At 46.2% G+C, this 14135-nt stretch overlaps 1 protein-coding gene across 2 annotated transcripts in view; it reads right to left on the bottom strand.

Moving 5' to 3' along the window:
* Nucleotides 1-14135, bottom strand: part of CEND1 (cell cycle exit and neuronal differentiation 1) — a 29874-nt gene that overhangs the window by 12940 nt on the left and 2799 nt on the right. The window contains exon 1 of one of the 2 annotated variants that reach the window (XM_073347153.2): nucleotides 6549-6854. The exons of the other annotated variant lie outside the window; for it this stretch is intronic. The gene's annotated coding sequence lies outside the window, so the exon portion shown is untranslated. Of the gene's footprint in view, nucleotides 1-6548; nucleotides 6855-14135 lie in introns of those variants that run through there. 2 annotated transcript variants of the gene reach the window in all.

Below are 14135 nucleotides of genomic sequence, written 5' to 3' on the forward strand. Positions count from 1 at the left end.
GCATATTTCAACAAAAAGACATGCAGTTAGAAATGTTCTAACCAGCTGCACTCATTACAAAGAGAGAAACCTACTCTCCTGCTGGAAAACCAGCCTGCATGGAATGACTAGCACCAAGGGACGTGACTATGTGATGGTTTCAGTCAACAGAGTCACTCTCACTAGGGCCCTTTGGAATCGCTCCACTCTTGAATTTCAGCAAAGAAGAGGGTCATTCATTTGACAATGTTTGAAAAGTATCATGAGGCTGACTGGACTGGGACTCAGGAGACCTGGATTCAGTCCCCAGCTCTGCTCCATTCCCTGTGTGACCTGGGGTAAATCACCTAATCTCTGTGCTTCAGTGCCCCGTCTGTCCTGTCTTCCACCATTTATCTGCCTTGTCTATTTAGACTGTAAGCTCTTTGCGGTGTCTGAGTCTCACTTGGGCCTAGTACAATGGGCCCCTGACCTCAGCTGGACCCTGGAGGCATTACTGTACTATACGTAATATGAATAAAATATTCACTCCTGTTATTCCTGTCGCCCTCTCCTTGACTAAGGCAACCTGCAGACATTTTTCACTCTGTCTTCACAATATGCTAGAAGGCCCCACATCACAGAACTGCCCTGTGTCATTTCAGACCTTGGGCTCAGCTGGGTGAGTGGAGCAGCTGGGAGATTGAAACGCCCTTTATCCCTGCAGAGGGCAGGGACCCCAGGTGATGGCTGTGGCAGAGCAGACAGGGTGGGTAGTTTGTAGAGGAGTCAGCTGCGTATTCACTTACAGGCACCTGGGCTACCCTTCTCTCTCCAAGCCTAGAACACCAGCCCTCCACGTGCTCCTTGCTCACCAGCAAAGAATTTAACCCCCCTTCTTTAATGCTCTCCAACCTTCTGGGTAGCAGGCTCCCTGCCATCCTCTGAGCTGGCTTAAACCCGCTCTGAATCCTTCCAACTAGCTCGCTCTCCTCCTCTTTTGTTCCCACTCCAGCAAAGCACTTCAGCACCTGCTTCACTTTAAGCAGCTGTGCTGTCCAGCTGAAGTCAATGGGCTTAAATTTAAGCAAGAATCTAAAGGAGAAAAACTCGGGGCCTTTATCTCTTAAGCTGCCTTTGGCTTTCTTCTCTCCCCACCGCCAGATTGTTTCTCTCCAGCTACCTGTTCCTCCATCTTCCTTTTTTTTCCTTATCCCTTATTATAGACATTTATTTCTCTCTCTCTCTGCTTCTCCGCCCATTCCTCCTCCTTCCATCTCTCTCTCTCTCTCTCTCTCTGCCTCCTACACAGCTGACTGTGCTTGCGAACAGGTTGCACAAAAGGCACGGGGTTCTCTCCTTATTACTTCTTTGTTTAACAACCAGAGCTGTTTCAAGGGGGCTGGCCTGCCAAGAATGCAGCTTCCCAGCTCTTTCTTTGGGAAACGGGTCCGCAAAGAGGGAAATGAGATAATGACACCGATGACAAAGAAAAAAGAAAATCCTTCCAAATTTCTGCCTCTCTGGAAAGTCTTCAGCATCAGTCCTTGGTGCTGCAGCTTCTCCAAGGTCAGTGCAGTAGAAGTCATGCAGTGCTACTGATGTAACCACCAACCCCAGCCAATAGAACAGGGCCCGTATCGGGAATGAAGCTCCCAGCACCCCACCTGCTCACAGAATTACATCTGAGCCCCCAGAGGATTAGAAACTAAATCTATTCCTGCCTCCCCTGCCTGCGCAGATGAAAGATGCATCCATCCTGCACCAAACAGAATGCATGAGTCACCGTTTGCTTTACTGTAATGTGCCAGAATTATAAAAGGCCTGTTTCTCAACCCTCCACCCCCAAGCCTTATTATCCTCTCCTTGCTGATTTCAGGTTCGAAATAAAGGCAGGTGTAATTGCAGGGAAGAGGAGACACTGCAATATCTAACGTGCTCAGGCTCATGTGGGGATTTCTGTTGCAGTGTGCTGATGGGGCTGTGTGAATGGAGTACAGGTTGTGTGGACTCCCTGGTAGTACATTGCTAAATGCATGGATTTTGTTTCCATTCTTGCTATAATCACAGCATACAACCAGAGAAATTAGCTAAACATAAAATACGCTTGCGGGAAGGTTGCAATGTAACACTACTTTATTTCTTAGGTTACATCTACACTACAGCTCTGTTGTGTAGATGCTTCCTACCTTGATGGAAGGGATTTTTCTGTTGACATAGTTAATCCACCTCTCAGAGAGGCTGTAGCTAGGTCAATGGAAGAATCCTTCCACCAACTCAACCACATCTACACCAGGGGTTAGGTCATTCTAGTGGTGCTCAGGGCACAATTTTTTTCGCAGTCCTGAGTGGTATAGTTAGGTTGATTTAATTAAGTGTAGACCAGGCCTTAGAATTCAGAACAACACATGAGAACTCTAAAACAGAGAGAGACAAAGCAGGCTGCTGACTAATCGCTGCTAGGCCCAGATCACACACTTCCCTACAGAGCCCCCTATCTGTAAGCAGGACCAGGAAAACCTCCTGAAATTGAAAATGATCACCTACAATTTTCAATACACCACAATTCCATATAGCCCCAACTTCCATATTAGTGTAGGCTATGGTGTCACATTAGCATGGGAGAGAGAGTATAGCCATTGCAGTGGGCTATTAATAATCGAATGGAATCCTTAAAAATCATCTTTGGCGCTGACTCGGATTATGCACAAGGGAGTAAGAGCCCCCACCTTACCTCCCTACTTGGGCTTCCCAGACCTCAGTTTCAGGCACATGGGAGTCAGAAGCTACTAAACCTTTTCGTCATGCCCTGGAGCAGGTGGGCAAGGAATGAGTGAGGCCTTGGTGCCAAACCCCCATTCACTGGCCAGAGTAACTGAGTCAGCACTGAAGGAATATAGAATCATAGAATATCAGGGTTGGAAGGGACCTCAGGAGGTCATCTAGTCCAACCTCCTGTTCAATATAGTAATTTCCTGCCCATATAGACCAGCAATAAATCATGATCCCAGAGGGAAGAAGCCGGGGAGGAATTGTGCCTTAGTGGGGTGTCTCTGAGTCACAGTCCCTTGTGGCTTTTCCTGGGAGGCTGCTCAGGGCTGCATCTAAAGGCACAATCTAGTTCACTGGTATTAATAATAGAACTATTCATTCCGAATAGTAGATCAGCTACGGCCCTCACTCTGCATTGTGTGATGTGTGGGTGCACCAGTTTGTCTGCACACTGCACAATCCAGGATCGGGGCCTGGGTACACACAGTACCTCTGAAACACAGCAGCCAACCAATGCACAGTGTGTGGCACAGCATTGGAAAAAGGAGGGAACCTGGGCTAAGCACAACAGGGCAAACCCCTACTCTTCCTATAAAGTCTCATAGGATCATCAGTCTTCATGCAGAGTAGGAAGGACCTAGGTTTTGCAGATCTAGCCCTAAAATCCCTATATTAAGATGCATGGAAATCAAGTTATCTTCCATGGAAGGATGAAATGCTAAATCAATGCTGCTAAGATCTGAACCTACAGTTCCAGAAAATCCCAATATTTAACACCCAAGGGGCACCCTCTTCAGCCAGCACCTTTACCCTTCGCTAAAGACCTGAAGTAGGAAGTCTGAGCCTTAAAAGTGAAATTCACTTCTGTGCAGAGAGCCATGCACCACTTAAGCTTTGAAAATAGGGCTTAAGTGGCACCAAAATACCCCTTTCTTCCAACACTATGTAGTACCCTGTGCAGCAGCTGACTGCACTATCAAGGCCTTGATCCCCTATGGTGCAATGTGGGGTGGACTGCTGTCCCCCTGGGCTACACACAGCAGGGTCAGGTGGACCATAGCTTGGGATGAAGGGTGCTGTATGAGTGTCTGATATTGTTTTGTTATTAATGCTACCTATGAGCTACATTCTGCCTTTAGGCGCAGCTGCGAGCAAGTGTGGCTGCTCCCCGGGCATAGGCTTAAGAGACGCTGTGACACAGAACCACGCCTCATTATTTCACCCAGATTGCTTACATCAAGAATCTTTCCCCAAACGTATTGCTCTCCGTAGCATCAGGAATTCTCTAGCATGAGTGTGAGCTGTACAATGATTTATTTATCTGGATTTAGACACATTCTAGAAAAGTGCACTGCAAGTACCCTCAACATCACATTAAAGTACCCCAGAATAACCATCAACCATTACAGAAACATGGTAATACCATTCAGTGTGACCCACAGCCAATGGATAAGGCCACTTACCCACTCAACTCACCCTCCTTCCTCACCAAGTTTCTTGCCCTTACAGCCTGTTTCCAAATGCCTGGGAAAGAAGACATGTCCTGAAGATCATTGGATTTGGCTTTTTCAGACAAAGAGGAGTGGAAGAAATGATAGAAGTGCAGGGCTCCCCCTGGAGAATGCCCAGCCAGTAGCCCCTTCTCATTCATGTCAATGGGGCTCCAGCCCTCAGCTGGGGCGGCATGGTTCAGGGAAGGTGGTGATCTCTTAGGGAAATAGGTAAATACATAATACTATGGCCCTAACCTTGAGGGTCTCCATGGAGTTTGTGAGCATTGACAACTCCCATTGAAATTGCTTATTTCTCATTGTTTGAAGTCAATGACAATTGAGAGTGCTCAGCAGTATTGGGCCATCTATATCTATGGCTTATGTGATAGCCTGATTACCGAGAACAGAGCTTTATTCTCCTCACAATAGCTCAGTTACCAATATGTAGTTTTCAAAATAAGTAAGCCATCGCCACGTCCTTCACTCTTACACCAATTTAGGCTGCGTTTTTCAGTTGCCATGGGGAATATAGATGCCCAATGTCAATTAATTTCAATGGCTTCCCAAATCCTGTAGGTGGCTTTGAAAATCAGTCACCATCATCTAAATCAAAGCTAACCTTCTATGACACAAAGGGCCACATTTTCAAATGGGCTGTTTCAATTTTGAGGATGCCATTTGCACATGCAAAAGTTGGTACCCAAAAATCCAAGTACTTGCTCCACTTGGTAGGTGCAAGTCAGGGGATTTAATGTGAAAGTATTCAGATTTTGTTCCCACAGCAGGGAGGTTGGGACTCATCCCCTTTGAAAAAGCACCCCAAAGAGAACAACTTCCTGCAAACGTCATGTCAGCTTTGCAAGAAAAGATAGGTTGCTCATGAGCTAAAAAGCAAAGCATGGTCGAGTTGTTAGGGAATGGGCCAGTAACTGGGGAAACCTCTCTCTGCCACTGACTTCCGGTGTGACTGTCAGCAAATCACGTAACCTCTCTGTCTCAGTTTCCCCCATGTGAAAAAAGAGAATACCACTACCTACCTCACTGGGGTTTGGCAAGGCTAACTCTGATGTGTATAAAGGCTTTAAGAACCGCAGATGGAAGATACCATAGAAGTACAAAGCAGAGGGCTCCTAAGTGCTACAGTAATACAAACAATAAATAGCAATCATGATGAATTATTACCATCACCAAAGAGGTATTTTCTGAGGAGCCAGTGGAAGACTGAAAACTATTTATAGCATTTGATCAATATAACTGCAGAAGGTACTGAGGAATATAGCGAACAAAACGTGGCCCTCCTTGCAACACTAGATGTCTCTAAAGTGATTTGAACCAACTGCTGTGCCGGGGGCCGATGCTGTTTCATTTTGCCATGTGAGGGGAGCAAGTGAACCTGGGCCAAATGTTTGCAATGAAATCTGAAACTACCTGGGTTCAGTTTTGTAGCAAATAGGAGACTAAGCTCAGGCTGGCTGAAAGGGAAATAGAGGGTCACTGACCTTTCAGGCAAACCCGACCCAATTTCAAACTAACCTGGGGCAGAGTTAAGATTTCAAAGAGAAACCATGTGAATCTGGCAAGCACACGTGACTTCTGAGAAACGATGGTGTGTTCAAGGCTTCCACTGAGTTTTGCTTTGAGATTTTACAGTTGGATCAAAACTTAAGCTCATCCCAAAACTTGGGGATGTGAACCCAGCAAATGGAGCCCCCAGCAAACATTTCCATGATAACACCAAGCTTTACACAGTGCCAGGAACTAGAGATTTGGTGACACAAGGCTGTGTCAAAAAGCTCCAGGGCCCTTCTGGGAAAAGACAGAGATTGATCATATCATGAGAAATCAAAGCAACTGGTGTTTTTCCAAGAATCTGCCTCCTTTTTCCTTCACCTTGTGACATTATTCCTTCCCTCCTGCAGACACCTTTGCTCGTATGTCACTAGGGGTCAAATAGGTAGGGCAACAGCATAGAAGTCTGAACACCTGAGTTCTAGTCCCAGCCCTGCCATGAAGTCACTGTGGGACTTTGGGCAAGTCACTTCATTTCTCTGTACCTCAGTTTCCCCCACTGCAAAATGGGGATAATGATGTATACCCACATTTGTAAAACATTTTGAGAGCTACAGCTGACAGGTGCCAAGCATGTCATTATCAGTCAGTCATCTAACTGTTCACCTCAGACTGCGAGCTGTAGATGGGAAAGGACAGATTTTGCAGGTGTGGCTCGTTGGGTGTGCAGAAGCAATGAGATGACCAGGTGACCACTGAGGTTCTCTTGGTGGTCAGAGGTCTGAGGGCACATCCTCACTGAAGCAGGGTCCTTACCAGACAGTGCTGTGCTGGAGACGATGAGTTCTTTGAAGTGCTGCCCTTGGCCCAGCATCTCCCCCTCAGTCCTGCTCCCATCTGGGCCGCTGGAGAGCTGGGAGACGTTGGTGTTTGCATCTGATGTAAAGATAACTCCAGGCTGGGTGTCATCTGCATCTTGCTGTCATTTCAGTCCATGCTGTTTCATGGTCTCCCCTCGTGTCATCATCTTGCATTCATGTGCTCATCCCTCAGGGTTTTTAGGAGAGGATTGTGATCCCACCCAGCCCAGGCTTAGATGCCAAGTGTTCTGCCCGCATGCCCTCCCTCAGCATCCTTGAAACTGTCCTTAGCACTGTGTGGTGCCCCTCCCGTTCCTTACGGCAATGTGAACATCCGTTACACAGAGAAGGGGGACAGACGGATCGCATTGCACTGGGGAGAAATGAACAGAGTAATTGATTTGTGCAGGAGCTGAGCTCACGCAGCAGCTGTGCTCGGTGGAAAAAGAGATGGCCTCATTCCCCACTGTGTCCATTACCCTGTGTGCAAAACAAATAGACCTTTGCTCTGCCTATAGAAAGAGGATTCCCTCACCTCAACCATGCCTCAATAGCGATTCCTCTTGGAGGCTTTGTTTGCACTGGGGATTAGCCTTGGTTGTAGTGATTAGTAACCAGCCGCACAGGTGCGTGCCCCTAACAGCTCCAGAAAGCCACAATTTACACCATGCTGTAATTCACCTGTGCTGGCCATTGTGGAAAACCAGGGGTTTGACTGATTCAGCTACACTAGCTGCTGGCCATGGCTTGCTGAAATCAGGGAGTCATCCCCAGAAGAGAGAAGGCCTGAATTTAATATGGCTGAAAAGGGCCAAAGGCAAGTGAGGGCTTAACTCTGCTCCCATTGAAGTTAATGGGAAATTTGCCATTAGCTTCAATAGGGGTAGTTTGGGACCTTGTTATTCTTATCTTAGCCCATAGGTGACAGCTGAGAGGACTGAGCAGAAGACAGGGCTCCAGGAACAAACTGGGTCTAGCATGGACATCCGTCACGGCCTTGGGAAAGTCACTTAAAATCTCTGTGCCACAGAGAGGAAGGATGGTCCAGTGATTGAGGTACTAGCCTGCAACTGGAGAGACACAGGTTCAGATTCCTACTGTGTCACAGACTTCCTGTGTGACTATGGGGAAGACACTTAGTCGCTCTGTGGCTCAGGTCCCCGTTTGCAAAAGGGGATTGGACACTTCCCCACCTCACGGGACTGTTGTGAGGATAAATACATTGAAGGTCAACAGGTGCTCAGATACTGCACTGATGGGGGGAGCTACAAACCAGAGAAACTAACCCTTACCTGTCTCACAAGGGTATTTCTGAGGATTACGCCGTTAATGTTTGTGTGGTGATGTTGAGTTACTGTAAATATGATAAAAACTGCATGTAAAGAGTTTGCATTTAATGCACTGGTTAATGGCCCATCTTCCCAAAAGGAGGTTGCTTAAACCCCCATCCATTTTTAATGACCTCCTGTCCTTTGGACAGTAAAAGCAATAAATTGAAATATAACATACGTCAGATGTCTCTGTTCACAGCTCTCTTTTAAAGGCCTCAGCAGCACATGCCTATCCTGCACACACTTACAGCTGTGTATTTGCCAGCCTTACCCAAGTTGGTTGGGTGAGGCTCACAATCAGCAGTACCAGGACAGGAGACACAGCAAACACTGCTGACGTAGTTTTCTCTGAAGAGCTATTTATGGTTCCCTTTGCCAATCTGCCATTGCCATCCACCCCCTTCCTTGACATCTCAAGCGAGTTCTTTGAATCTTGCCATATTGAATGTTGGATGTTAGCAATTGCTTTAATAAGCGAAAGCCATTTCATGTCCTAGCCAAAGAGAGAGATTCACCAAAGAAACCTCCATGTCACAGTTGCGCTAACAATAATGCTGCATTGGGACACTCACGCCAGACTCTCAAACTCTGAAAGGGACTTTGTTTAGTATATAGTTGCCCCATGCAATCCCAGCATCTTCCCCGGGGCCCCCACCATTCAGTGGCTGTTATGAGTCCCCATGTAGTGGCTAAAAGAAAAGGAGTACTTGTGGCACCTTAGAGACTAACCAATTTATTTGAGCATGAGCTTTTGTGAGCTACAGCTCACTTCATCGTGAGCTGTAGCTCACGAAAGCTCATGCTCAAATAAATTGGTTAGTCTCTAAGGTGCCACAAGTCCTCCTTTTCTTTTTGCGAATACAGACTAACACGGCTGTTACTCTGAAACCTGTCATGTAGTGGCTGGCTCACAGAAGTTACCACAGCTACCAGTCCGGGGAGTTTGTCCTATATAAACTCAAGCCGGAGTGATTCATGCTTTTGGTCCTGGAGATCCTTAGTTCAGACCCCAATAAGAACCTGCCACAGGAGTTTTTACATTTGAATATCGTACAGCCAGGTCCTTCTAAAGCAACTTCTCCGTCAATGCGAAAGTTGAGTTGCTTAATCACACTAGAAATGTTCTGATTGTGCAAACCTAGTTTCCTTAAGTGTATGTATGAATGAATAATCCCTGCTAACTGGGAGGAGGCGGAGTTCCTACCCTGCTCCTAGTACAGTAAACACACCGGGTTCAAACTTACCTCCTTCCTTCCTGAGGTGCTGTGTTGTTAACTGTGATAAAAATGAGCATGTTTACTTCCTGCCAGAGCTTAGTGGTTCCTAGGATGGCTTCCTGCAGGACCTTTCTGTCCTTGCTTCTTATTCCCTCTGCCACAGGGAGTTACCAATGCTTTTATATCCTGGATTGATGCACTGAGGATGTTCAGTGACAGTGCAGGCCATTTGCCCTACCCTCACGTCAGGCTGATTTCCATACATGGCAGTCAGGCAGGGCCCTGGCAAGGGAAAGGGCTCGGGCTGTTGCATAAAGCTGACTTCCCTTTCTGCAGCCATTTCTGAGGGGGATTTTCCCCCAACCCAAGGAGTAGCTGACATCACTGTTGAGCCGCCATGGATTGGCAGCTGGGGAGACCCTTTGAGCCAACTCGACTCCTAGCATGTTATCTCTGAGCAGCTCAATTTCAATCCACTGGAAGTCTATGGGGAAGCATGCTGCTTTAAGTCTGTCAGGTCAGCGGTCCCAGGTCTGGTGATGCAGCACTTTTGAGTATGCTTTTCCACCCACTTCATAATGCAGGCCCATTGAGAGCAGACCCAAGGTCATTAGAACAGCATTGGTGCAATGAACACCCTCATTAGTTCATGTCCAGCTTGGAAGTAGCTGCCCTTTTATAGCATGGGCTGCCATTTCAGCAGGGGCTGCCTGGGGCATTCACAGATACAAGCTCTCATCACGGATGTATGCTGTATGTTGCTACTGCAGATAGGTCTCTGCAAACATCTGCTCAATGTACAGCAAAAAAGCTAACACAATGTTCAGAACCATTAGGAAAGGGATAGATAATAAGACAGTAAATAATAATGCCACTATATAAAGCCATGGTATGCCCACACCCTGAATACTGCGTGCAGTTCTGGTCAACCCACCTCAAAGATATACTGGAATTGGAAAATGTAGAGAAGGGCAACAGAAATATTTAAGGGTCTGGAACAGCTTCCATCTGAGGAGAGATTAAAAAGACTGGGGCTGTTCTGCTTGGAAAAGAGACGACTAAGAGGGGGTATGGTAGAGGTCTATAAAATCCTGAACAGTGTGGAGAAAATGAATGGGGAAGTTTTATTTACCCATTCACATAAAACAAAAACCAGGGGTCACTCAATGAAATGAATAGGCAGCAGGTTTAAAATAAAGAAAAGGAAGCACTTCTTCCCATAACATGTAGTTAACCTGTGGAACTCATTACCAGGACATATTGCGAAGGCCAAAAGTATAACTGGGTTCATAAAAGAACGAGATAAGTTCATGGTGGACAGGTCCATCAATGGCTATTAGCCAAGATGGTCAGGGATGCAACCCCATGCTCTGGGTATCCCTAAGCCTCTCACTTCCAGATGAGATGACAAGGATTGGATGACAGGGGATGGATCACTTGATAATTGCCCTGTTTTGTTCATTCCCTTTGAAGCATCTGGCATTGGCCAGTGTCAGAAGACAGGATACTGGGTTACATGGACTGTTGTCTGACCCAGTTTGGCTATTCTTATGTTCTCATGTTCTTATATGCTGACCAACTGTGGTTACCCTTATATTCAAGCACTCTCTCTGTGAGTTGAAACAATAGCCATTTTGTTTTCAGAATGGCTACAGTCTGTACAGAAGAGGGACACACTGTGCTCTCATGGAGATTTTACTTTTGTTGTTTTCTTGGTTTGGTGGTTTTGTGTGTGTGTTTTTTTAAATTCTAAAATATAGTTTCTTCTGACTGACATATTTGGGTGCTCTTTGGGTATAGAAAAGCAGAATTCCACCTCCACCATCTTGTTATAGCCTTGCGTCAAGAAGCAATAAAGAAGCTCTTAGTCTAGCTCTGCTAATCTGAGGAGAAGACTCAGGGTTTCACTTATTTAATACTCTGCCATTTGGGAGACTGGAACAGGAAACACAAGCTGGATATTTCCTATCATATCAGCAGTAAATAGTCCCTCCAGGTCTCCCAAGGACATGAAATGTATATTTGCCATGTGGCTAGTTATGCCAAAAAGCGGCCTCAGCTCAACTTACTTTTTTTTCCACAGGTGTAGGAAGGAAAGTGTCGATAACAAAACCTCAACCAATCTAATATTTTAGATTTTTATAGCACCATTCACCATGCAGAATCCTTAAGCACGTTCCAAATTCTACAGAAGGGACCCAATTCACTGCTGCCATGTACTTGGGGAGTCATTTATGCAATGTGGATGTAAAAATCCCCCATAAGTTTTCTATGCTTAAAAATAGGAGTACTTGTGGCACCCCACCCCACCCCCGCTCTCCTGCTGGTATTAGCTCATCTTAAGTGATCACTCTCCTTACAGTGTGTATGGTAACACCCATTGTTTCATGTTCTCTGTGTATATAAATCTCCCCACTGTATTTTCCACTGAATGCATCCGATGAAGTGAGCTGTAGCTCATGAAAGCTTATGCTCAAATAAATTGGTTAGTCTCTAATGTGCCACAAGTCCTCCTTTTCTCTTTGTGAATACAGACTAACACGGCTGCTACTCTGAAACCTATGCTTAAAAAAGTCATCACTTTAAAATCTGATATCCTGGAGCCTCTCACAAATAGAATCAGTGGCTTCATCTCACCTTGGAAAGCTGGAAATCTCCCTTTCTAATGGCATAAATCTCTGGTTTCTAGACCTTCAGGGTCATGAGATATTGGACCTTAAACCTCTCCCTGGACCAGGACTGAATATTGCTCCTCTGGGCCTTGAATCACTGTAGTATTTTGAGGAAAGAAGGAAACAGGTGTCCAGGTTGATTTGTTTGAAAATCGTGGCTGTCTTAGAGAGTGCAGGGATCTGGAATGTTGGAAGTAATCCCAGAGGAGATGGATTAGCAGGCAGAGTGCAGGTAAGGCAGTCAAAGGCACATGACCAAGAATATTTACCACAGGGATATCAACCCCAGAAATGTGGCATATGGACATACAATGGATCCCTTCAACAGAGCTACTGCAGTCCAGACTACCACCATGCTACACAGCAGTATGGGTGAGGAGGGGACGGAAGTTTTACCAGATCACACTCTGATATGAAAACTGCTATGAAGACCTTCATGGTCAAGGCAGAGATGGAACCTTTGTTCTTACCATCTCACCTTGAAGGCTTCACTCTCAGGGATCTCCATTTATTTACCCAGGACACTGGAGGAACTGGATGGGCCCTGCACCTCTGGTCACAGCCTGGGTAATGGAAACCGGAGGCTTTGACCATTGAGCCATCCCCACATCCTGACAATATTCTCATCCCCCAGAGCTTTTCCTGTTCCCTTGTTACCTGGCAGGCTTCATTGTGCGCTGTGATTGCTCCTGCACATTTAACAGACGTACCCTCTTTATTTCTTTGATGACACCCAACCATTTCCCCAGCACTCCCCAGAGCCAGTCAGACGACGCTAGCCTCTGAGGCTTGCACGCCTGGAGAAAAAGGCTGCTTATGTTTCTGAGGACGTGCTCTTGATTTTTAGGAGATCTGCATAAAGGTATAATTGACAGAGGAGGATGGAGAAGCCACCAGTGTCTTAAAGCCCATTTAGGAGTCACCTCAACAGCGTTTCTTTGCTGTTGCACATTAGAGGCCCTTTATGTTCTTTCAACCATAGATCAATGTCAATTGCAAAGCCTCCTTTATAGCCTATGATTCCCCCTTCATGTTTTTAGCCTCATGCCATATTGCGTCTGACTCCACTCAGTGTTTCCACAAGGGCTGCCTGCTCAGTGCAGGAAGCTAGGTGCTCAGAGAGTCCCAGGAAAAGCTCACCTCTGCTCACCAGTGTCTATGTTACCTGCTTTGGAGTCTCCTTTGGCAGCTTCAGAAGGGAATAACCAGCCTCTCTTACAGTACATGAGCCTGATGGGGGCAATCCCTTGAGACTTTCTGCTCAGTAATGGGTTTGCAGTGCTGATGCAATTGTAACCGACCAGCCAGGGTCAGTGTGCGTTACGCATCCCCACCAGCATTCGGTTCACAGAGCATATGAATGTATTACGGCTCCCTGCTACAGTGTCTGGCTTTTTAGCTTCAGCTGTAAACACTCCTGCTAGCTCTGGGAGGTCTCTGGTGCATCAGCCAAGATGGTGGGTGTCCATAGGTGCTAGAACTGAGGGTGCTTGGTTTTGATCAGATACAGTGTTTACAGGGTTCACTGGCTCTCAGCACCCCCATTATATGAATTGTTCCCACACCCTTGTGGGTGCCCCAGAAATTGGGATCCTGCTCCCTTTGAAATCAATGGCAAAACTCAGCAAGAATGGGATTCAGTTTTTGTTGAACAAACTGCCAAGTGCATTACGATCTATGTGTCAGGCTTGCAGTATCACCTGTGTGCCACTTCTCTGACTGATCTCATGAGATTTTTCCTGTGTGCTCAACCCTGAATGGGGATTGTGATTTCCAGGGGATTGACAACACTTTTCCTAGCCCCCAAGTCTGCTTCTTGATTGTAAATCAGCAGACTCTTCTCCCTCTCAAGTACAGTGAATCACAGGCAAGAGAAAGGGGAAGGATAATCTCGGATACTGGAAAATAATAATAATAATACAAAATGCCTCTGACAGCTCTGTTTAGCTTATTAATGTTCCTAATAACTAGTCCCTTCTGTTCTCCCCTAATTGAGTTCTGGACTTTATAATTCCCAGTCTGTGTCATGAGCAATTCCCCGATTAGCTGTGCTGTGGCAGACAGAAAGATTACACGAGCGATTTTGAATGCACAAAACAAGATACCAAATTTTACACTCTGTGGATTACAGACACAGGCCTAAATCCGTCGCTCTGCATTTGAAATCAATGAATGCACTGCGGATACAGATTGAGATTGAGGCTGGGACTGATAGCTGAGAACAGCACACATGTCCCGGGGAGGGCCCTGGGCGATGCACACCTGTGATTTACCAAGCTAAGCAACAAAAGATTTGCACTCTCTCTCTCTGACACAGTGCTAA

The sequence above is a fragment of the Lepidochelys kempii genome, chromosome 6 (genome assembly GCF_965140285.1).
Source record: "Lepidochelys kempii isolate rLepKem1 chromosome 6, rLepKem1.hap1, whole genome shotgun sequence".
Lineage (NCBI taxonomy): Eukaryota > Metazoa > Chordata > Testudines > Cheloniidae > Lepidochelys > Lepidochelys kempii.